We start from the raw sequence: 22,455 nt of genomic DNA, 5'->3' as shown, positions 1-22,455 counted from the left end.
CAGGCGTGCTGCAGTCCATGGGGTCGCAAAGAACAGGACATGACTGAGCAACTGAACTGACTGAACTGAATGCATCAAATGTTACTTTGGGGGCACTAGATCATGATGAACTTTTAATTTTCACATAATATGTTTCTTTCATGTTTGAATTTGGTGTAACCCATGTTACTTTTATAATAAGAAAAATAGAAAAATGATATTTTGCATATTCATACATACATTGAACATTTATGAGTGTGACTCTGTAATAAGTACTTCATTTTAGACAAATGAAACATGGCATCATTCAAGCATGTCACACTCTAGTCTTTGAAACAACTTATACACACACATGAGAGTCAATTTCTAGGCAGGTTGATAAGAAGTCTGGGGTCCCCAAGAAGGGGAGAAGGGTCTGGGGTTCTTGAGGAGGAGATAGGGGTCTGGAATTCTCAAGGAGGAGGAAAGGACAAATGTCTTTTTTTTCTCTCTCTCTCTACATTCCTTAGTCTTGGTCACATAAAACATTTTTTTCTTTAAGCCCTGAACTGATGATTACACAACAAACAACTCAGTTCTAACTCTGTACTAACGATTATATAACGACAAGGTATCCTGCTTGAGGACAGTTTCTCCTTCTTGAAAACTTTCCAACTAATCCTGTTATTTTAGAATGTAGATTATGGGAGTGGGTCTAGTAAGATCTTTACAACCTTGAGACATTCTTTTGATTTATTGTAATAACCAATTTAAAAAGTATATAATTCCCTTGCTAAGACTAGTAAGCAGGGCACTCTCCATCCCCCTTCTGATGTCTATGTCAGGAGCTTTCTCTGTCCCTTTTTCACTTTAATAAAACTCTGCTACACAAAAGCTCTTGAGTGATCAACTCTGATCCCTGGTCCCAAAACTAAGTCTTCTTGGGAGATCAGGAATCCGACACACTGTAAGCTATCACATACAAATAAGTGAGTGTGATCAGTGGTAAAACCCAGAATCTGATAAAGTTACTAAAAGATGAATTCATAGTGAAAAGTGTCACTTCGAGCACTTTGTCCTTGACAAACTGCTAAAATTTGGACCCGTGAGGATGTGGAAGAAAGTGCATTCCAAGTAGCATGAGAACATAAGAAAGTCATGAAAATGGCAGAGGGTATTCACAACAGCAAGTAGGGTGGGTAAAGTCAATGTAACCTTGAGACTTGAGACTGAATTTAATGTAAATCCAAACCGTGGACCATATGGAATGCTAGCTGGATGCTGATTTCATTGCTATTCAATAGATAGTATAAAGGATATCAGTGAAGTTTTTCTCATATCAGGATAGGAGAAAAAAACGATCAGATTTAGTCTTCAATAAAAGTAATCTCTAAAGTGTATTTGAAGACAATATAGTCAATAAAATCACCTGGAAAACCCAGAGACTCTAACAGAAAGGTATAAAGGTCTGATTGCACCTGCATTACCTGGAGTTGTTGGGAAAGCAGACTCTCAGGCCCTCACTCCAGACCTCCTGAAACAGAATCTGCCTTTTCACAAGATTTCCACGTGATCTGACTGCACATAAAAGTTGGAAAAGCCATGAATTAAGTAGGTAGGTAGTGGGAAAGAAAAGAAGCCAAGAGGCTAAGCTATTATTTGGTTGAATTATTACAATTTGGTATCTAAGTGAAGGAAGAGAGTAAATCAAGATTACTCAGAAAATTTGGAGCCATAGAATGCTGAGGCTATGCACAGGAACAGGAAACCTCAAAGGAGTGTGGTGACGAGGGAAGAGATGAAGGCTACTGTCCAGCAGGCTCATGGAAATGCCCCTTCCAGGAGCCACACTGGGCTTGGAGATGATATGGATGATCCACATTGAAGAGTACTGGAAACCTTGACAATAAATGGAGTCACAAAAGGAAAGGGGAGCAGGAAAAGCAGGCCAGTCAACCGAGGAGAAAGTCTTTGAGAACCTCATGCTGCTCAGGAGTCAACGCAGGGAGGCTTGGAGGATAAAGAAGAACCAGAGGGGAAGAGAATCAGCAAAGTACAACGCTTTGAAAATTAAGGGAGGTTGAAGGTGTTGCTAAGACATTAAAGGGGATGCCAGGAAAAGGGCCTCTTGTTTTGTGACTAACAGGGGACAGGTCATTTTTGGCTAAGTCATTTCTGTGAATCTGGTGAAGATGGAAGTCACAGAACAAACAGTCAGAAATTGGTAAAAATTAAAGACATGTGGATGCTACTCATCGAGTATAAATGAAAAGGTTAGGGATGAACATGAAAATTTAGAAGGGGTGCAAAGGACTAGGTTGACTTAACTTTAAGCCGTTGAACTTTAAAGATTTTCTTATGGAAGAAAGATCAGAGGTATTCTCATTGTAACTCTCAGAATGATTAGGAAGGCCAACAAGCACAGTGAGGAGGAATTGGATTTCTGGCTCAGTTAAAAGGAGGTTCTGCCTCTCCCTGCTCTCCGAAAATGGAATGAAGTGCATTATGAGTGTTAATTTCTCAAATTGTACAAACTACACAGTTGGATGATCACCAATGGGGAGTCATAAAGTAGAATGCTCTTCACTGATGACTTCTGTTGTGAGCCAAATGACAGTCTCCCAAAAGATATGTCTGCCCACATCTTAATCCCCCAAATCTGTGAATATGGCCTAATATGGTAAAGGTGTGGTAAAGCTACGGCTCTTGAAAGGAGGAGCTTGTCTTGGATTTTCTGAGTGAGCCCTGAATGCAATCACATGTATCCTTATAAGATGGATGCACAGGGGAGGAGACACATAGGCTGAAAGAGAGGAGACAATCTGACTCCAGGGCAGAGACTAGAGGCAGTCACAAGTCAGGGAATGCAGACAGATACCTGGAGCTGCAGAAAGCATGTACAGGTTCTCCCCTGGGGACTTTAGAGGGAGTGTGTTTGCCAAAACCTTGATTTCAGACTTCTGGTCTCTAGAATTATGAGACAGTGCATTTGTGTTGTTTCAAGCCCTAGGGAATGAATACAATATCGAACATCACCTTCCAGCTCTGAGATTTCTTGAGCTGCTCTCACCTCATAGTAATCACCTGCTCCTAGAAGGCGGAGTCCCTGACTCACCCTCCTGAGCTTCCAGAAAAACTATGTCTACCATACCCAATATGTTAGAGAACAGCAACAGGGAACTTACCACAGGAATATGCACCTCTGTGTGTAAATGAAAAGAAGAGATGGTAGCTATGTAGGTAGACAGATGCCTGATTAGAGACAGGCACAGAGACACACTCATTCTATTCAAGCAAGTAACTATTGAAATGTACTTGTTAAACACTCTCATGAACTTAACTTTCTCAGAGAGAATCATAAATACTACTTGGGTTACCGTTGACTGTCAACTTTAATGTTAAAAATACTGAGAAAACCAGAATTCAGAGCAAAGATACGTGACCTCCAGTTGCTCAGATAAGTTTTTAGTTTCTTATTATTAAATGAACTGAGGGATTGAAAATAATTTATCCCAGGGAAAGCAGAATAATAGCCACACCCAAGGAAAGCTGAAAAAGGCTGGTTGCTTCCTGTGTGACGAGGAGGGTTTGGGGGTTAAGACGGAAGATGGGAGGACACCAGGTAAAGGAACCTTGTGGCAATGCCAGTTTCCCTGCAGGGCTCCCTTCCCACCAGGTAAGACACGTGGCAGGTATTACCATGCATGTGAGAAATCACAGGCAAGGAACACAGAAGTCTCTTTGCTTCCATATCATGTATAAGAGGGACTTCCCTAGTGGCTTCAGAGGTAAAGAGTCTGCCTGCCAACGAAGGAGACGCAGGAGACACGGGTTCAATCCCTGGGTCGGGAAGATTCCCTGGAGGAGGAAATGGCAACCTACTCCAGTGTTCTTGCCTGGAGAATTGCATGGACAGAGAAGCCTGGTGGGCTACAGTGGATAGGATGGCAAGGAGTCGGACATGACTGAGTGACTAAGCATGCAGCATGTATGAGAATTTCTTTCTGGTGCAACTGATTTGAGGGATCTCTGCATGACAGTTGTGCTTTTGCACATGACAGCTGAGCTCAAAAAAAGCTGAAAATCACCAAAAACTACTGGGCTCAATAATCCTCTAAAAGGACTGTACATAGGTACAGAGATGTAGACATATAGAGATATTTAGAAATATAGAGATAAATAAAGATAGATATATAGATACACAGAACGTAGTGACACTTGAAATTTATATGGATTCTTGGAGTCTACACAACACCACTAGATTGGGGTACATTGAAGGTGAGAGGTTGCTGGATGAAACGTCAAACAGCAGTGGGCAAAACATGGTACCTATTTAAGCAGGAACTAGGTTTCTCTCCAGACTGGGTCCCAGAACCAATTCTAATGAGGTAACCTGCTCTGGAGTAATACATACAAAAATACTGACAAAGGTTGTCAGCAGATCCCTTTTCCCAGAGCTTACTGACAGGATATTTTTGAGTGAATCTAATGCCATGGCCATAGTTACCTATGATCAATGAGAAGGCTTCCTTAGGAGAACATCAAAGCACCGCATAATCATAAATGCGCAGTCTTCGCAAGAGACATCTGGCAGCCCCCTCCTCTCTGAAACCGGCTGGTGATATTTTACTCTGGTTTAACCTCACCTGAACTTGACCTGAACAGTAGTTACTGGAGGATATCCTGCTCAACCCAGGATGTCTAGACAAACTCCACTTCCTGCAATAGAGGTGACTGAAGGTAGGATATGTCATGGCTCAGCTGGTGTGCTGGATTTCAAGGGAACACTGGGGACAGGAAGTAAGCACGGGCTAGGCTAGAACAAATGACCTAATGAAGGATTAATTCTGTAGTGAGAGTCAACAACTCAAATTACAGTGGCCAGGAGGAGTATGGAGAACAGAGATTTTGATCCTGCCAACAATGACACACAAGGAGATCTGTCAAGTGGAACTTGGCAGCACAAGTCTCCAGGCAGAAATGATACAGAGTCACAAGGTGGGCCGTGCCTCAGGCCCAGGGGTCTGTCCACTTTAGGGGTGCGGCAGGGACTGGCAAGAGAAGGACTGGACTGCTGCTTCTGGGCAGAAGGTCTTGGAAAGAGGGAGATTAATTGTCAAGGTCATGCTAATCTTTCCAAAATGACTTCAGTCCTACAAAGGCAAACTGAATACAGGGGAGAAGTTCAGTCCTGCGAAATGGCAAATACAATAAGAGATGCACAAATTGAAGCTAGCTAGGCATGGGAATCAGTAGAGTTCACTAGGGTCACGGCAGCTAAACCCATCTCAGACTTCCCTCTTCTGTGGGTTGCACTGGTTGATGAATCCGGAAGGCCAGACCCCAAGTCTCACCAGAGCAGGGCTGGGGAAGACAAGAGCTCAAAGCCCATAGTGTGTCTGCCAGCTACCATGGAAATGGGTTTCTTCCACCATTGTTTCTCCTCAAAATGTTCGTTCTGGATGGCTTCAGGATGAGCTGGCACAACTGGTAAGAAGAGAGCAGTGGCTCAAATATTCCTCCTGCCTGTTTGCTGTCATTGCCAGTAGATCCCGGGTCCTGTGTCCATGTGGCAAGCCGCAGAGGAAGTCTGAGAAGGTGCACGCCAGCCAGAGAACTTGGACTTCAGGAGCCTGTGAGCAGGAAGTTCCAACAGGTGGGAGAATAAAAACAGCCAGCCTGAAGGGGAGAGCCTGCCAGAGCAGGGGAGTCTGCAAGCTGCCCAAACTTCTGGACAAAAAGGAACACACAGCAGCCAACTACTGAGCCAGGGGGACACCTACACACTGGTTCTCCAGGCTCCAGGCCAAGGAATATTAAGGAAGGTATGCATCCAAAACATGCACTGCGTTTCATAGTGCTTTAGAGACTGATCAGAAAGCACGTGCACGGGCATCATGCCTTCCAACCACAAAGCCACTCCACAACCACTACCTGACCACCTCCACCTGTGCACCGGGAAAGACATGCTCTGGAGAAGGAACATGCTTTTCCTGTAAGGCCCACTGTGATTCAACATTTGCAATAGCTTCACCGCAACAAAACTGTCTTTCTTTCTTTGTTTGAGGACAGTGCAAATGCAGATCTGTACTGCCCAGGATATGTAACTTTCAGGGTCCTCCGGATGCTAAGTTGACCATGGAAAAGAGTCCCTTTTGCACCTGTACAACCTTTCTGTGAAGGGCCCATGGAGGAAGAAGTGATGACTGATTTAGGATTCAAAGAGGCTACTTGGATTTTGACAGGAACAAGGAACACTTCCTTAATGGAGAAGATACAGACAGTCCGATTCAAGAAACAAATTAATTTCTAATTTGACTAGCTTTGCCTCCTGTAAAATTCCTTCAATGATCTCTTCACATTTTCCCTCTAAAGTTAAAGCTTTCCATTCAGGGTGAAATTGTAACCCAAAGTGCTGTTAAGGCTAATAACCAGGATAGGGATTCCACTGGACTAAATGAGACTGACAGATGAAAAATTTTTTGGAACATTTCACGACCATCACACCTAAAAAGCACTGCATTTGAGGACTAAGCATGAGACACGTTTGATTATCCTGATTAATTTTTTAAAGCTGTGGAGGGATTTGATTTTTTTTTTAATTGAAGCCACATTTGCCTTTTTGATATTCTTCGGTAAGACAGATATGTTTTAAATTCACCAACTTATTGTGTAAAATATTTCCAGTCACTCATTGATACTTCAGAACCACAATGGGAGGATAATGCTGTTAGTCACAATACATTATGATATCAAATTAGGTCTCATAAGTGAAGGACAGGCACATCACTCTGCATCCTGATCAGAGGTGTATGCTTTGTGAGAGTCACAGTTCATTCATTTCCTATCTGAATGCCACCACAGCACAGCTGTTCTCTACATAAACTTCCCTGCACTGCAAACAAGATCCAGTTTCTTAATAGTTACACTGACAACATCCAGGCCATTTAGGGGTAAGCAACTAATTTTGCCAATGTTAACAACTTTATTAGGCAAGAACACTATGTTGGCTTGGGGGATAATAGAGGAAATACTAGGTAAAAACTTGAACAAAACTATTACTTTCTTAAGTTCAAATACATAAGGCAACTTGGCTTTAAATAGATGGTTTAATTTTCTGTTTAATCAGTTTCCTGGTATGGATTCAAGAAGTTCTAGTTCTGTGAATTTTTTTTTTTTTTTTTTGGGCTCATGTTCAACAGGTTGTCTGTAATTGAAAGCTAAAATATCATGCAAAGAAGTTCATGTTTTCACACACTGTAGCCTAAAATAATGAACAAAATTTCTTTTTTAAGGAAATAAATCATTTGTCTTTATAAGGAAGATAAATGAAAGAGTACACCCTAAAGAACTTTACAGTGTGCCTAAATACTCTTCAGAAATAAAATTTTTGAAGTTATACATTTACCTTTTGTCCCAGGAAGAAAAATAATGCATATACACTCATTTCCCTAAACTTAAAAAAAGTTTCCTAAGTAAGTTTAAATATAGGTTTAATGCAGAACTACTCATTATTGTAACACTCTCAATCATTCTTTAAATCTTAACCAATTCCATAAACATACTTTCCTTTTTCCCAAGTTACACTTTTCTCATAATTTTCCATGTGAAAGTACACATTATCAAAAATCCTTTTCAAAATCTACTTTTTCTCCAGTATTCTTTTTAAAATGTCAAGTATCTTGAAATAAATATTGGTTTCTATTTAAAAATAAGTACTTCAATACTACTATTTTCAGATTAAATTCAATCTTATAGCACCCTCCCAAGCCTACAGAAACAGTCTAAATCAGACCTGTAATTAATTAATTTTAAATTAGTAATTTAAACTCAAGTTATATTTCCATATGGATACACATTTCAGAATTATTGTGCTTTCTAGCTCAACAACAGCTAATTACATATTAAGCTAATTGCGACAAACCATTGCAAACAAAATCAAAAGATAGGCTATCCAGTGCTAGGAACATATGATCAAGACCACATTGCTGTGGCATGTTGAATGCAGGCTGGAGAGGCAGGCATGTTCTATGTATACTCCGCAATACCAGCTCCCATAACCAGAGGGTGCACCCAACGCCATGTCTATCCCACCACATTTGGAACAAAAAGACCTCAGGGTTTTCTTTTGTTTTAATTAATAAGCTGCTACCACAAACCTGTCTATATTTATGGATTTGTTCCAGGGTCAGCTCTCCTCATTCTGAGTGTATGTTTTCATACATGGCCTCATAAGTAAATACAGAGGCATTGTTTTAAACACAAAAAATAGTGATGGATGCTTCATGCAATATAATGAGCTCACCACATAAGATCATCTGGGACTACATAACCCAAAGACATACTTTTCACACAGATTATTTTTCAAATCGTGACCCCGAAAGACCCCACATGGAGGATTGCTGGCTTGCTGGCATTCTGAGGCCGAGAGAGAAAAGAAAGGTCTGTGCAAAGCATACAGTGAAATAATCGGTGTCCTTAACATAAACGATTAGATAAATACATTTACCTCCTAAGGAGAGCCATCGTTTTACACTGCAAACACGGACACCGGGAAGAAAGCATATCCTTATAGCCATCGGACAGGTTCAAATAGCACTTACAGACAAACGAATGTTTGCGTTTTGAAATCTGTCCATATGGATGCAATTCCCAAACCTCTGCTTCATCTACCACTTCGAATCCGCGTGCCAGGAGAGTCGCACACACGCCGAATAGGATCACAATTCCAACATGCACAAGCGCGAAGTGGACAACTGAATTCTGCTGCTCGAAATCAACCCCCCTCCAGCCCCCACAGCTTAAAAATCACACAAGAAATTAACCCAGCTGTAAGGAGGCTGCCCTGGGGGAGGGTTCCAGAGAGGAGATCTGTGCAATTCAGCGGCCCGCGCTCCGCGAGCGCAGGCTCTCCCTGGATCTGTAAAGACTCGCACCCGGGCTCTGCACCTTCGCCCAGGTGTTAAACTAAGTGCCACATCTGCCTCTTCGCCCTCAGCGAAATGCAATCCCAACTAGCGGCCCCACTGCGAGGGTGGCAGGTGTCTGCTTTAGCCTTCTTAAAAGCGTTAGGAAATCAAATAGAGGGACCGACACACACAACAAACGCGCGCGCGCGCGCGCACACACACACACACACACACACACACACCGAAGCCAAGAAGCTCCTCTTGTCCGGACACACCGTGCCTCGGATTCCGCATTCGGGGGACAGAGAATCCAAGCGAAGGAGAGCCGGGGTGGGGGCGGACATCCCAGGTTCTTCCCCGGCCACCACTCCTATTATTCCAGTCGCTCTCCCCGCACATGGTGTCACCCCGGCGTTCCCCACCTCCGGTCCTAGAACTCCAACTCCGCACCAGATTCCGCGCTCCCCAGGTTCAAGCTCTCCCCCCCAAATCGAAAGACCAACTGTCTCCTCCCTCCCCAGTACCCTCTTTAAACTCCCCAAAGAAAGGACATTTCCTACCCGCGCAGAAAACTTTTTCCTCGTTTTGCAACGCGATAAGGCATGAAACCCGGTCAGCCGCTACCGCCACCCGCTTTGCCCAGCGCCGCGCTGGCGGAGGCCGTCCTTACCTGGCCGCTGCGCTCCAGGTGGCCGTCCCGCGCCAGTCGTCTGCGATCCCCCGATGCGCGGGAGGGGCCCGGTCCACGGTGCGCTGGTCGCCTCCCGCTCAGCGTTCAGGAAGGGTGTCCTAGGACTGAGCGCCCAAGCCCGGAGCCACCCTTCGGTTCATCACTCGTCTTTCCAGAAGCGCCCTCGCCGCCCAGGCGAACTGACGAGGAGCGTGGGGATTCGGGATGGCACCGACTTGCCCCGCGATGTGCGCTCCGGGGTCCGAGAGCGCTCTGCCCGCGGGCAGCTGCGGCCGCGCGTCACATGCCGCCTCCGGGCAGCGGCCGCGGCACCTGCCCAAGCGGCAGCGCTCCCGGCTCCGCACTGCCGCCCCCGCGCCTGGGGCTCCCTGCGCGCTCTAGCCCTTTCAGTTCACGTCCTTTCTCCCTCTATCTCCCCCTTCACTTCTTTCCCTGCCGCCTTCTTCTTCTTCCCGTCCCCTCCTTTATCTCGTAGTCTCTTTTTCCACAAGCAGACGCCAGGCGCTTCAAGTGGGAGGTCTTCCCTCCTCACTAACTCTTCCTCTGCCTGGTGGTGGCGGTCGTGGCTACTGCTGGCCGCTCCTCCTTCCCTTCCTCCCCCACCCCGGTCCTCCTCCTCCTCCTCCCCGGGCTGCGAGCTGGTGTAATGCACAAGCCGCCTGGGTGAGACCCAAACCTGCCAGCCTTCTGAGCATGCCCAATTGCCCCGCTGGCGTGGCGCTCGACTCCCGCGTGCTCGCTCCGCTCCGCTGGCTGCGCCTGGCGTGGGGCGGAGAGGGGGGTGGGGTTGGTGGCGAGAGCGCCCAGCTGTGGAGGAGCCCAGCGTTCTCCCAGGTGGGCTCCCAGGAGATGGGAGACTCACCCACCCAGTGCGGCCACACACTGTCTCCTAATTGTGCCCCCCTCCGGTGCTTCAGGAACAGATTTTAGTCGGTCAGTTGGTTTCGTCGTGTTCTCTTCTAAATTGGTTTGCTTGAACTGCTTTGAAGGATTGGAAGGAAGTAGATTTCTTGAGCACAACTTATTGATGAAAGAACCTCAGCTCCATTACAATATACGACTCGGTTGAAAACCTTCCTCTAGAGAGCAGCCTGATGCATTTATTTTTTCACATGTGATGAGCGTTTGTTCATACAGAGGAATGTACTAATAGAGGACTTCCTGGCTTTTCCATCTCTCGAAGTTTACGCCTTGGGAGTAAATGAGACAAACGTGTGTGAAAAGGACACAGGTGCGCGCGCACACAGACACCGCTTTTTTAACGTAAGAAAAACACTAGGATCTTGCTAAACAGGCTTTTAAATTTCATAACAAGAGGAATGAGAAGCTAAGAAGAAAGAAGGGGAGTGAAGTACAGAAAGGGGGGAAATGAAAGGAGGAAGAGAGGGAAAAATGAGTTTCTTACTCCACTACTTTCAGCTACTAAATATGAACAAGTGGAGAGATCTCAAAGTGGCAAAGATGTCAGTGAGGCTGCACCACAGAAGACTAAGGGTGTTTTAGAGTAGGTAAGGAAAAATTATGGGGGAATCCCGCGAGAAAGGGCAAAGACCATCAGTAGCGGTAACTGGAAAAAAATAAGAAAAAAAGAGCACAGCATGAAATTAAAGTTTTATTAACAATGTTAAAAGAGGCAAAATGATTTTGTTAATTCTGTCTGGAGCAAGACAATAAACAGGAAAAGGTAAGTCTCTTGAAAATAAGTAATAATAAGAAAAGAGAGAAATATACACATACCTTTCTGAGGCTATGTACTCCCTTCTAGGCAGAGCCGTCTTTAGGAGAGGAAGGACTAAACATTGATGGAGACAATTAAGATCATAATAGGAGAAAAGATAGTGAGAAAATATGAGGCTATTTAAATTAGTTCAAGTATCCAAGCTCAGATGAATTATATGCAGAATACTACAGCGGCAATGGTATTAATATAGATGCAATTTTGTTTGGATAACTCAGATGGAAATATAATAGTTGCCTTCATATATTTCCCTAATCTTCAAAGCAAATTTTCAAACATTTTATCTCCATGTAATAAAGGACAGAGTTTAAAGGTTAAAGTAAATTGCCCATTACATAGTTAGTAAGAGGATTATGAATTAAAATTTACTGTATCTTTTCCATCACATAAAATTGTTATTTGCCTGTAGGAACAGGAATTATTTGATAATATTTGGTAAATCCATAAATGACAGATAAAGGGCCAGAAAAATGGGCATATAGAAATGTTCTATTTTTGTAAAGTAGATTCTGTTACCTATAAAATGATAAAGTTTGAGATGGATTCCTGGCAATATTCCAGAGAAGATCCTATAATGAATTTTTTGGCAGTAGTCAGAAAAGAATAGGAAAAAATTACCATGTAGTAAAACTATCTTACCAGGTTAACTTTGTTTCACTTTGTAAATAGCCCTTATATTCATATATAGGGCATTTTCTAATTTCAGCCAACCTTCCCATTATCTTTATGAACAAGGTAAACTTACATGAATGTAAGTTACATTAATGTAAACTTACATTAATATTGAACAAACTAAAAACTAACAGTTGGGACAGAATTGGCACAAATATCCTAGTAAGTAGATTCTCGCTAGATCAGAGTAAGATGTTTGATTCTGAGCTTACTGCCCTACTGTTCAGCAGATTTATCAAGTTATATTTAAGAGAAAAATATAAAAGGGATACTTGTTAGATTTAAGAATAGTACAATTATGAGGGGCAGTGCTAACTTGTAGGATGCCAAAATCAGAACCCAAAGAGTACTTTACTTTGGATGTTGATCTAATACAAAGGAGATAAACTAAAACATATTTTGAAATCCTGCATTTTAGGTTTGTTTTTAAAAAGAACAGGGTGAGCCTAAGATTTATTCATTCATGCAATTATTAGACAAGACTTTGGATATGAGTAAGATAGATAGTTAATAGCACACTTAAACACTTCTACCATGAAATAACTACAAAACCTGGACAAAATATATAACACTACATTTTCAGTTATTAACAGAAGCCAAAGTCGGGGTGGCTACAATGTTTGAGTCAGAGAAGGCAAGGGAGGAGCCCATGCACACAGATATTTCCCTTGGGGCCATTTTTTTTCCAGTAGAAGTACTGAGAGGCTGAGACAAAGCAGGGAGTTTCACCAGCTCAAGAGCTTGGAGCTGCAAAGGTAACTTAAGGGCACCAGGGAAATCATATGGCAGAGAGAGGGCCACGGAGAGAAAACCCCACAAGTCTCTGTGGAAATTCCCGAGACTTCCTTAGCTGAATGCCCATGCTGCATAGTCCCAGGGGCAAGATTCTGGAGCCCTGATACAGTATAGTGGCTGAGAAGTGGAAATTTGAGAGCATGTAAATCACAATTCTGGAGAGAGATTTAAGTTGGGACTCAGCCAGAATGGACTTTGGTAAACAACTTAGACATCTGATTGAGACCCTCCTGAAGGTTACTAAGTGCGCAAATAATGTCATGTGGTGTGTGTGTGTGTGTGTGTGTGTGTGTGTATGTATGTATGTGTGTGTGTGTGTGTTAGTCACCCAGTCATCTCTGACTCTTTGCGATCCCATGAACTGTAGCCCGCCAGGCTCCTCTGTTCGTGGGATTCTCCAGGCAAGAATAGTGGAGTGGGTTGCCATTTCCTTCTCCAGGGGATCTACTCAACCCAGGGATCGAACCTGGGTCTCCCGGATTGCCTGCAGATTCTTTACTGTCTGAACCACCAGGGGAGCCATACAAATAATGCCCTAGGAAAATGAATAAAACCAAAATAAATTCGCCCTAATAAAATTAAAACTAGGCACTTGCAGGATTAAGATGATCCACAAACAGGTTATCTGCTAGAGCAAAGCTCAGAATTCATTTGAGGAAGAGCACCAAAGCTAGAACTCTTACAAAAAGGTGGTATGCAATAAAAATTTACCAGACATGCAAAGCAGAAAAGACTATTTGATGACAATTAACAATAATACATTTAATATAGACAGAGACCAAAAAATGATCTGGAATTAATAGTCAAGGACTTTTAAATAACCATAAATAATATATTAAATATACTACCCTGGAAATGCAGTAAATGAGTTCTGAGAATTTCAGTAGATTATTGCATTCTGTGAAAAAGAATTCAATTAAGAATTAAATGAACTCTTTGGACTGCTAAATCAGGAAGTAACTAGGCACTTGGACACAAAAGAAGATAGGGCTGATGATGTCAAACATAAGTCCACAGAGACTAGCAGGAAAGAGGAAGGAGGGCCAGAAGCAATATTCAAAGAAATGATGCATGAGAACTTTCCATATTTGATGAAAGATGTCAACCCAGAAATTCAAGAAGTTCAGTGAACCCAAAGCAAAGAAAACCTCAACTAGGTCAGTAAGATTGAAGTTGCTGAAAACCAAAGATAAAAAGAAAATATTTATACCAGCCAGAAGAAAAAAAATGTCACCTTTGGAGGAAAAATATGAATGAACACTGACTTCAGCAGAAAATCATGGAAGCCAAAAGGTAATAGAAAGACACTTTAAGGTACTGAAAGGAACAAAAAATCCATCAAGCTATAATTCTAGATCCACTGGAAAAAAAGTTAAAATTGAAGGTAGGAAACGATACACTCAGACAAAAGCTAAGAGAATTCACTGCAAGCTGGCCATAAACTACAAGGATATTCTTCAAGGTAAAGGAAAGTGATTCTGGAATAAATCACAGCAGTATAAGCAAAAATAAACAGCTCCAGAAAAGGTAAATGTATGACAAGATCGAAAGACTGTTTAAAGTATAAATAATAAGACTATCTGTGGGGTTTAAAATGTATATTGAAGTCAAACATATAATAGCAATAACCATTATATGGAAAGATTAAAATACTGTTTTTGCATTTGGTAGTGATTTAAGGTATAGAGTATTAAGGGTGATTCTCTTTTAGTGTAACCAGTGGAAGAATGATACTATAGGTATAAAAAATAAGGTAATAGAGAAGGTAAAATTGAATTGTCAACCATAGTTGATTGATGTGAGAAAGGCAGGAAAGGAAGAATGAATGAACAAAGAACAGATGAGGTAAATAGAAAACAAGAGCAAGATAGAAAACTCAAATGTATTATTAATTATATCAAATATAAATGGCCTTTAAAAAGACAAATAATTTCAGAATGGATAAAAAAAACATTTGTTGTTTATAAGAAACATACTTTAAACAAAAGAATATAGAAAGGTCAAAAATAAAAGATGGAAAACTTCTACCATGCAAATACTAAACAGTAAGATGTTGAATCTGTTCGAACAAGTCTGTAGTTCCAGTGTGATCCTAGTCAAAATCCTTACATTGTCTATAAATTAACAAGGTTGATTTTAAAATTTTTAGGTAAATGCATAGGAACTAGAGTAGCTAAAACAGTGTTGAGGAATTTTAAAAAGGAACTTTCAGGTTTACTACCAGATTTCAAAGCTACAGTAATCAGGAAACTGTGGAATTGTCAGAAGGAAAAGCAAATGACTGAAACAGATTCTAAAGTTCATAGGAAGAAACTGTGGACCCAGAATAGCCAATGCAGTATTGAAGGAAAAGAGCAAAGTTGAGGGCTGACATTGCCCAAGTTCAAGACTTATTATAAAGCTGTGTAATCAATACAGTATGGTAACTGTGAAAATATAGAAAAATAGATCAATGGCACAGAATACAAAGCCCAGTGATAGGCCCTGAAAAATACAGCTAATTAATTTTTGATAAAGAACAAAGGCAGTACAATGGAAAGGAGATAGTGTTCTCAATAAATGGTTCTGGAACAGCTGTACTTCCACCATGCAAAAACTTGAATCTAGACAAAACCCTTACATTCTTCACAATAATTAACTCAAAATGGGTCACAGATCTAAATGTAAAATGCAAAACTGTAAAGCTCCAAGAAGATAACATAGGAGAAAACTTCAATGCCCTTGAATATGGCAATGAGTTTTATGTATAACATCAAAGACACAATTTGTGACAGAAATCATTGAAAATTATGATAAAATTAAAATTTTCTACTCTGTGAAAAGCAATGTCAAAAGAATGAGAACAGAAGCCACAGACTAGGAGAAAATATTTTCAAAAGACACATCTATAAAAAGGACCATTAATGAAAAACATTCAGTTCTGTCGTTCAGTTGTGTCCGACTATTTGCGACCCCATGAATCGCAGCACTCCAGGCCTCCCTGTCCATCACCAACTCCCGGAGTTCACTCAGACTCACGTCCATCGAGTCAGTGATGCCATCCAGCCATGTCATCCTCTGTCGTCCCCTTCTCCTCCTGCCCCCAATCCCTCCCAGCATCAGAGTCTTTTCCAATGAGTCAACTCTTCGCATGAGGTGGCCAAAGTACTGGAGTTTCAGCTTTAGCATCATTCCTTCCAAAGAACACCTAGGGCTGATCTCCTTCAGAATGGACAGGTTGGATCTCCTTGCAGTCCAAGGGACTCTGAAGAGTCTTCTCCAACACCACAATTCAAAAGCATCAATTCATCGGCACTCAGCTTTCTTCACAGTCCATCACATTCATACATGACCACAGGAAAAACCATAGCCTTGACTAGACAGACATTTGTTGGCAAAGTAATGTCTCTGCTTTTGAATATGCTATCTAGGTTGGTCATAACTTTCCTTCCAAGGAGTAAGCATCTTTTAATTTCATGGCTGCAGTCACCATCTGCAGTGATTTTGGAGCCCCCAAAAATAAAGTCTGACACTGTTTCCACTGTTTCCCCATCTATTTCCCATGAAGTGATGGGACCAGATGCCATGATCTTCGTTTTCTGAATGTTGAGCTTTAAGCCAACTTTTTCACTCTCCTCTTTCACTTTCATCAAGAGGCTTTTGAGTTCCTCTTCACTTTCTGCCATAAGGGTGGTGTCATCTACATATCTGAGGTTATTGATACTTCTCCCAGCAATCTTGATTCCAGCTTGTGCTTCTTCCAGCCCAGAATTTCTCATGATGTACTCTGCATATAAGTTAAATAAACAGGGTCACAATATACAGCCTTGACGTACTCCTTTTCCTATTTGGAAGCAGTCTGTTGTTCCATGTCCAGTTCTAACTGTTGCTTCTTGATCTGCATATAGGTTTCTCAAGAGGCAAGTCAGGTGGTCTGGTATTCCCATCTCTTTCAGAATTTTCCACAGTTTATTGTGATCCACACAGTCAAAGGCTTTGGCATAGTCAATAAAGCAGAAATAGATGTTTTTCTGGAACTCTCTTGCTTCCAGCGGATGTTGGCAATTTGATTTCTGGTTCCTCTGCCTTTTATAAAAGTAGCTTGAACATCTGGAAGTTTATGATTCACGTACTGCTGAAGCCTGGCTTGGAGAATTTTGAGCATTACTTTACGAGCGTGTGAGATGAGTGCAATTGTGCGGTAGTTTGAGCATTCTTTGGCATTGCCTTTCTTTGGGTTGGAATGAAAACTCTCCTTTTCCAGTCCTGTGGCCACTGCTGTGCAAAATATACAAAGAACTCTTAAAACTCAATAAGGAAACAAACAATCCTATTTAAAAATGGGTGAAAAACCTTAACAGACACCTGCTGCTGCTGCTGCTAACTCGCTTCAGTTGTGTCCAACTCTATGCGACCCCATAGATGGCAGCCCACCAGGCTCCTCCGCCCCTGGGATTCTCCAGGTAAGAACACTGGAGTGGGTTGCCATTTCCTTTTCCAGTGCATGAAAGTGAAAAGTGAAAGTGAAGTCACTCAGTCGTGTCCTACTCTTAGCGACCCCATGGACTGTAGCCTACCAGACTCCTCCATCCATGGGATTTTCCAGGCAAGAGTAATGGAGTGGGTTGCCATTGCCTTCTCCCACATGAAAATGAAAATTAAAACAACGGTGAGATACCACTATATATACCTATTGCTGCTGCTGCTGCTAAGTCGCTTCAGTCATGTCCGACTCTTTGTGACCCCATAGATGGCAGACCACCAGGCTCCTCCGTCCCTGGCATTCTCCAGGCAAGAACACTGGAGTGGGTTGCCATTTCCTTCTCCAAGGCTCCAAGGCATGAAAGTGAAAAGTGAAAGCGAAGTAGCTCAGTCGTGTCCGACTTTTAGAGACCCCATGGACTGCAGCCTTCCAGGCTCCTCTGTCCATGGGATTTGCCAGGCAAGAGTACTGGAGTGAGGTGCCATCGACCTATTAATATGGCACAAATCTGGAACACCAAATGCTGACAAGGATGTGGAGCAAAGGAACTCTCATTCATTACTGGAAAGAATGCAAATGATAAGCCACTTTGGAAGATATTTTGGCAATTTCTTACAAAACAAAATATACTCTCACTAAATGATCCAACAAGTGCACTCGTTAGTATTTACCCAAATTTTATAAAAACTTGTACAATTTTCTTTGAGTCAAGAGAATAAAAATAGTAATTTGATTATCTGAGACAATAATTCCTTTGCATTCTGTTTTGTACAGAACAGACTTTTTTCCCCTAAATTAAAATACATATTTATATATATATATATATATATATATATATATATATATAACTGTGTTAGGTCTTAGTTGGGGCACATGTACTCTAGTTGCAGCTCATGGGCTTGGTTTCCCTGCAGCATGTGGGAACTTAGTTGTCCAAACAGGGATTGAACCCAAGTTGCCTGCATTGCAAGATGGACTCATAACCACTGGACCAGTAGGGAAGTCCTGACAGAATAGTTTTGATTCTTCAGAGTTAGTCCATCAGATTTTAAGAAGTGAAAACCAAGGATAGAATGATGGAGATTTGTTTTCTTTTTTTATGCTTTCCCTTACTCATTCACTTGGTCTTTCCTGATGACTCAGATAGTAAAGAATCTGCCTGCAATACTGGAGACCTGGGTTTGATCCCTGGGTCAGGAAGATCTCCTGGAGAAGGGCATGGCAACCCACTCCAGTATTGTCTGGAGAATTTCATGGACAGAGGAATCTGGCAGGCTACAGTCCATGGGGTCGCAAAGAGTCAGACATAACTAACACTTTCATCTTTTTTTTCCACTTACTTATTCACTTACTTTAAAGGGTTCATTTAATTTTGCTAAATGCTAAACACTAGGCTATGCTTTATAGATTTTAAGACATGTCAATTAATAAAGAATACTGCTCTTCTTAGAAGGCTTAGAGTACATGAATGGTTCTTTTAAACTTTTGAAGAAAAAGTAAACAGATTGTGTGGTTCTAAAGGAAGTTATGGGGATATGGGCTCCAGCCCATGATACGGAAGACCTAGGTTAACCTTGATAAATTATCCATCTGTCCTAAAGAAGTGGTGAGATTTTAATCTCTGGAAATATTCTGATACAGAGCAATAATAGTAATAATCACTCCTGAACCTCACCTTTGTGCTAGGTAAGTTGCTATGAATGTCTAATTTATTTTGACAACTTCCTTTTTCAGGAAATTCATATTATTGCCCTTTTAGAGATGGGGAAACTGGACAAGTGACAGAGCAAGATCCAAACACAGTTAGCAGTTCACCTCCTTTAGATGACGATTTCTAAGTACTGTTGGCAGCGAGATTTCTGTAAGTTTGGAGGACACATATGACCTTCAAAGTTCTTTCCAAATGAAAGATGTGTGAATTTATCCTGTGTGCATGGATGGACCCTGGTTTGGGGCTGTATTTTCTTTGGGAGAAAATAACGCACATTTATGAATACTAAAATAGCCTCAAGGCCTTAGAAAAGTGCTCATACAAGGAGAGACTTAAGTTGAAACTTATTTGCTTCCAAGTTAGTCACCCTCTACCTATTTGTCATAAATGTCTTTGGTAAGGAGCCACTAATGACAGGTTTCTCCAGCAGAATTTGGAAAAATGGAGATGACCTCTGCTCTAGGACACCTTGACCACTAAAAGGAGGTGACCCAAGAACTGTGGGAGAAAAGGGGTCTGTGACTAGCTGGTGAGAAATATGCTGGTAATCATGTATCCTTTTCTCTTTGCTTTTCTCTTGGTTTTGCTTTTCCCTCTGTTTCTTCTGACAGTACTGTTTGTTGGAATGTGGTTCAACTGGAGCTCTGGTTTATTTCTCTCCCTGAGTCTCTGTGCTCCCTTAGTTCCTCCGAGTCCTTGGCCCTCTTCCTGTTGCTCTGCGTTCTATACTGAGCCATCCCATCCACAGCCAAGATTGCCACTACCTCAGATTTAATGATGACAAATTAAACATTGCCCTGTGGAACTCATCTTCCCTCCTCTCCTCCAGTTCCAGACCTTTTTCCTTCTGAATGTTTCATGTCACCTAGTAACAGATGTCTCGAGCCTATTACATAACAGTCCTATATTCCTTTGACTCATCACTTTACACCTGAAATAAACCACTAATTGTCATCAAATTCATTCTCTAAACATGTTGTAAACTTAGATCTATTGAGATTCAAAACCCAGAATGTTCATAAGAAATATCAAGATTGAGAACAATTGCAAAACAAGAAAATGACCCTTAGCTTGGGACTTGAGGCAATGTCATAGCTAGGAATAATATGGTAATATTTGTATAACATGTCTATGTAATGTTTTAATACATTGAATACTTTTATTTCTGTTCTTTTTATCTCTTGATGAAACTCATCTTGTAGAGGTGAAAACAGACTAGAATAGGCATGAATGTCTCGTTCAATGTGACAGAAATTAATAGGTGGTAGAAATTGGATTCATATTTAGTTTTCCATCACCTCCGAATTCACACAGTGATGATTTCTGCCTACAAATAAAATTATTCTGGTGATGGAGACAGTTGTTCTTAAGTAAAACAAAATGAAATAAAACTTTAAACTCTTTATTATAAATCAAATGAATCCTCTCATAATTTTTTACAATATATAAATTTAACTTTTTATCATGTGTCTCATTTACTGTGGATTATGTATGGTAGGTTTTAACATAAATTTCTTTCTCATCATCTTACAAACTTTAGAGTTTGTGTTGCATACTCTCAAAAGTGTGTATCCAGGAACAAAATAATTACAACAGCCTCCTAAATAAGAATTGCATAGTTTAGAAATGGAATGTCCTTGTAAAAATATCACAAAGCCGATTTAAAATATATCTATATATTATTCTTAATTATCTGTTGAATTGTTAATGCATATCATTAAGACTTAAATACTTATCATTAAATTTACTGACTGATGCTTCCAGAGATATTAACCATGTAGATTGTGCTAGAATGACCCATAACCTTGTCTAAACAGTATGAAGATTGTATTTTGACTGGTAACAAAATTTTATATTGCTGTTTCAATCTCTGTCTATAAACCTTTCATTTGGCTTGGTGTTTTGGAATTTTCATTCCTCCTCCTCCTCCTTTTTGCTGGCATACCTCAAAGATATTCTGGATTCTGAATTGCCTTTTCTCCCTCACTTCTTTCCTCCTACCTTCCTTTCTCCCTTCCTTCTTTCCTAATATTCCAAAGCCCATAAATCAATACTTCTCTCTCCCAACATTTAACAATGATGTATTGGAGTTTATTAGTACCATATACATGTGTCTTAGTCTTGATTCCATTTACTCTTCACTACCACGATTCATGTATGCGTGCTAAGTCATTTCAGAAGTGTCCGACTCCTTGTGACCCTATGGACTGTAGCCCGTCAGACTCCTCTGTCCATGGGATTCTCCAGGCAAGAATACTAGAGTGGGTGACCATACCCTTCTCCAGGGAATCTTTCCAACCCAAGGATTGAACTTGCATCTCTTACATCTTGTGTGTTGGCAAGCAGGTTCTTTACCACTAGCGCCACCATGATAAACAGCTGCATTTCTCTCCTGAACTTTTCTAGGAAAACACTGCTAGTTTCTCTCCCAACTTTTCTATTTGAGCTTCCCCTCTGCAGATAGAATTATAGTTTGAAGTCTTTCAATAATGCAAATTCTATATCTGTATTTCTTGGCTGAGGAGAATCCCTTAAAATATTGACTTTTAGCACAAATTATTTCCCACACCCTGTAAGGCCAACTGAGTTTTAGTGTCTGCTTGCATACCTATTGTCATCCTTTTCCAACCTTCATTCTAACCCCCAATCTCTCCTCCTACATTTTGTAAGCCATCTCTCTCACCATTGTCTCCCTCTCTTACAATGTTCTTACCTTTCCTATTCTCCTAGATAACTACTCTTCACCCTCAAGCATTCACATTAAAGACCCTTTTCCAGGTAGGCTCCCTAAACTAGGTTGGATTTCTCCTATATCCTATGCTTTTCTTTTGGGGAAAAAAAAAAAAGGAATGCTTATATTCTAATGTTCCTGTAGGACTGAGGACCCTGTAGTGTCAGGGACCTCATTGCTTTTCTCATCACTCTATCTCTAGTAGCTCAATTTTGTTCTTTGTTGAAACAATCTTGGCTATTCTTAATTTTTCACATTTCTGTAAAACTTTTACAAGCAGTGGTTGCTTCCCACTAAAAGCCTGCTGGATTGTTGACTGGGATCACATTCAATCTACAGATCAATTTGGGACAGAACTGACAGCCTTGTAACACTGAGTCTCACAATCTATGAATATGATATGTCTCATCATTAATTTAGATAGTCTTTAGTTTATCAAAATGCAAGATTTAGATGACCTTAATTGAATCTAGCATGGATTGGTTTGAAATTCAGTTTTAATCCTGGAGAGAGTTGCACAATTTTCAGTCTGCTCTTACATCTAGGCTTTCATCCTATAAGGGACTCCAACAGAATGCCTGGAATGGTCACCAGAACCCTTATATTTGGACAGCTCTGAACTTCAATTTTGGTTTTCCCATCAAACAGAGGTTGCTGAAAGTTTGCTCTGATGCCTAAACTTTTAGTCCCTTCTTCCTGCTTGGCCATTCAGTCATTGGAGGTCAACAAGAGGACTTGACCACCGGTTGACCTGTGAGCTGGATCTGGCCATCAGTCTCCTTACCTTC

The 22,455-nt window shown here is 41.2% G+C and overlaps 1 protein-coding gene across 2 annotated transcripts in view; it reads right to left on the bottom strand.

Moving 5' to 3' along the window:
* CHRM3 (cholinergic receptor muscarinic 3) overlaps nucleotides 1–9,660 on the bottom strand; it is a 570,675-nt gene extending 561,015 nt beyond the window's left edge. For both annotated transcript variants that reach the window (XM_045165530.1, XM_025284552.3), the window contains exon 1: nucleotides 9,538–9,660. The gene's annotated coding sequence lies outside the window, so the exon portion shown is untranslated. The remainder of the gene's footprint in view (nucleotides 1–9,537) is intronic.
* Between the last annotated feature and the right edge of the window lie 12,795 nt (nucleotides 9,661–22,455).

Source organism: Bubalus bubalis, chromosome 4 (assembly GCF_019923935.1).
Source record: "Bubalus bubalis isolate 160015118507 breed Murrah chromosome 4, NDDB_SH_1, whole genome shotgun sequence".
In the NCBI taxonomy this organism is placed as follows: Eukaryota; Metazoa; Chordata; class Mammalia; order Artiodactyla; family Bovidae; genus Bubalus; species Bubalus bubalis.
This window is presented reverse-complemented; position numbering and strand designations above follow the sequence as displayed.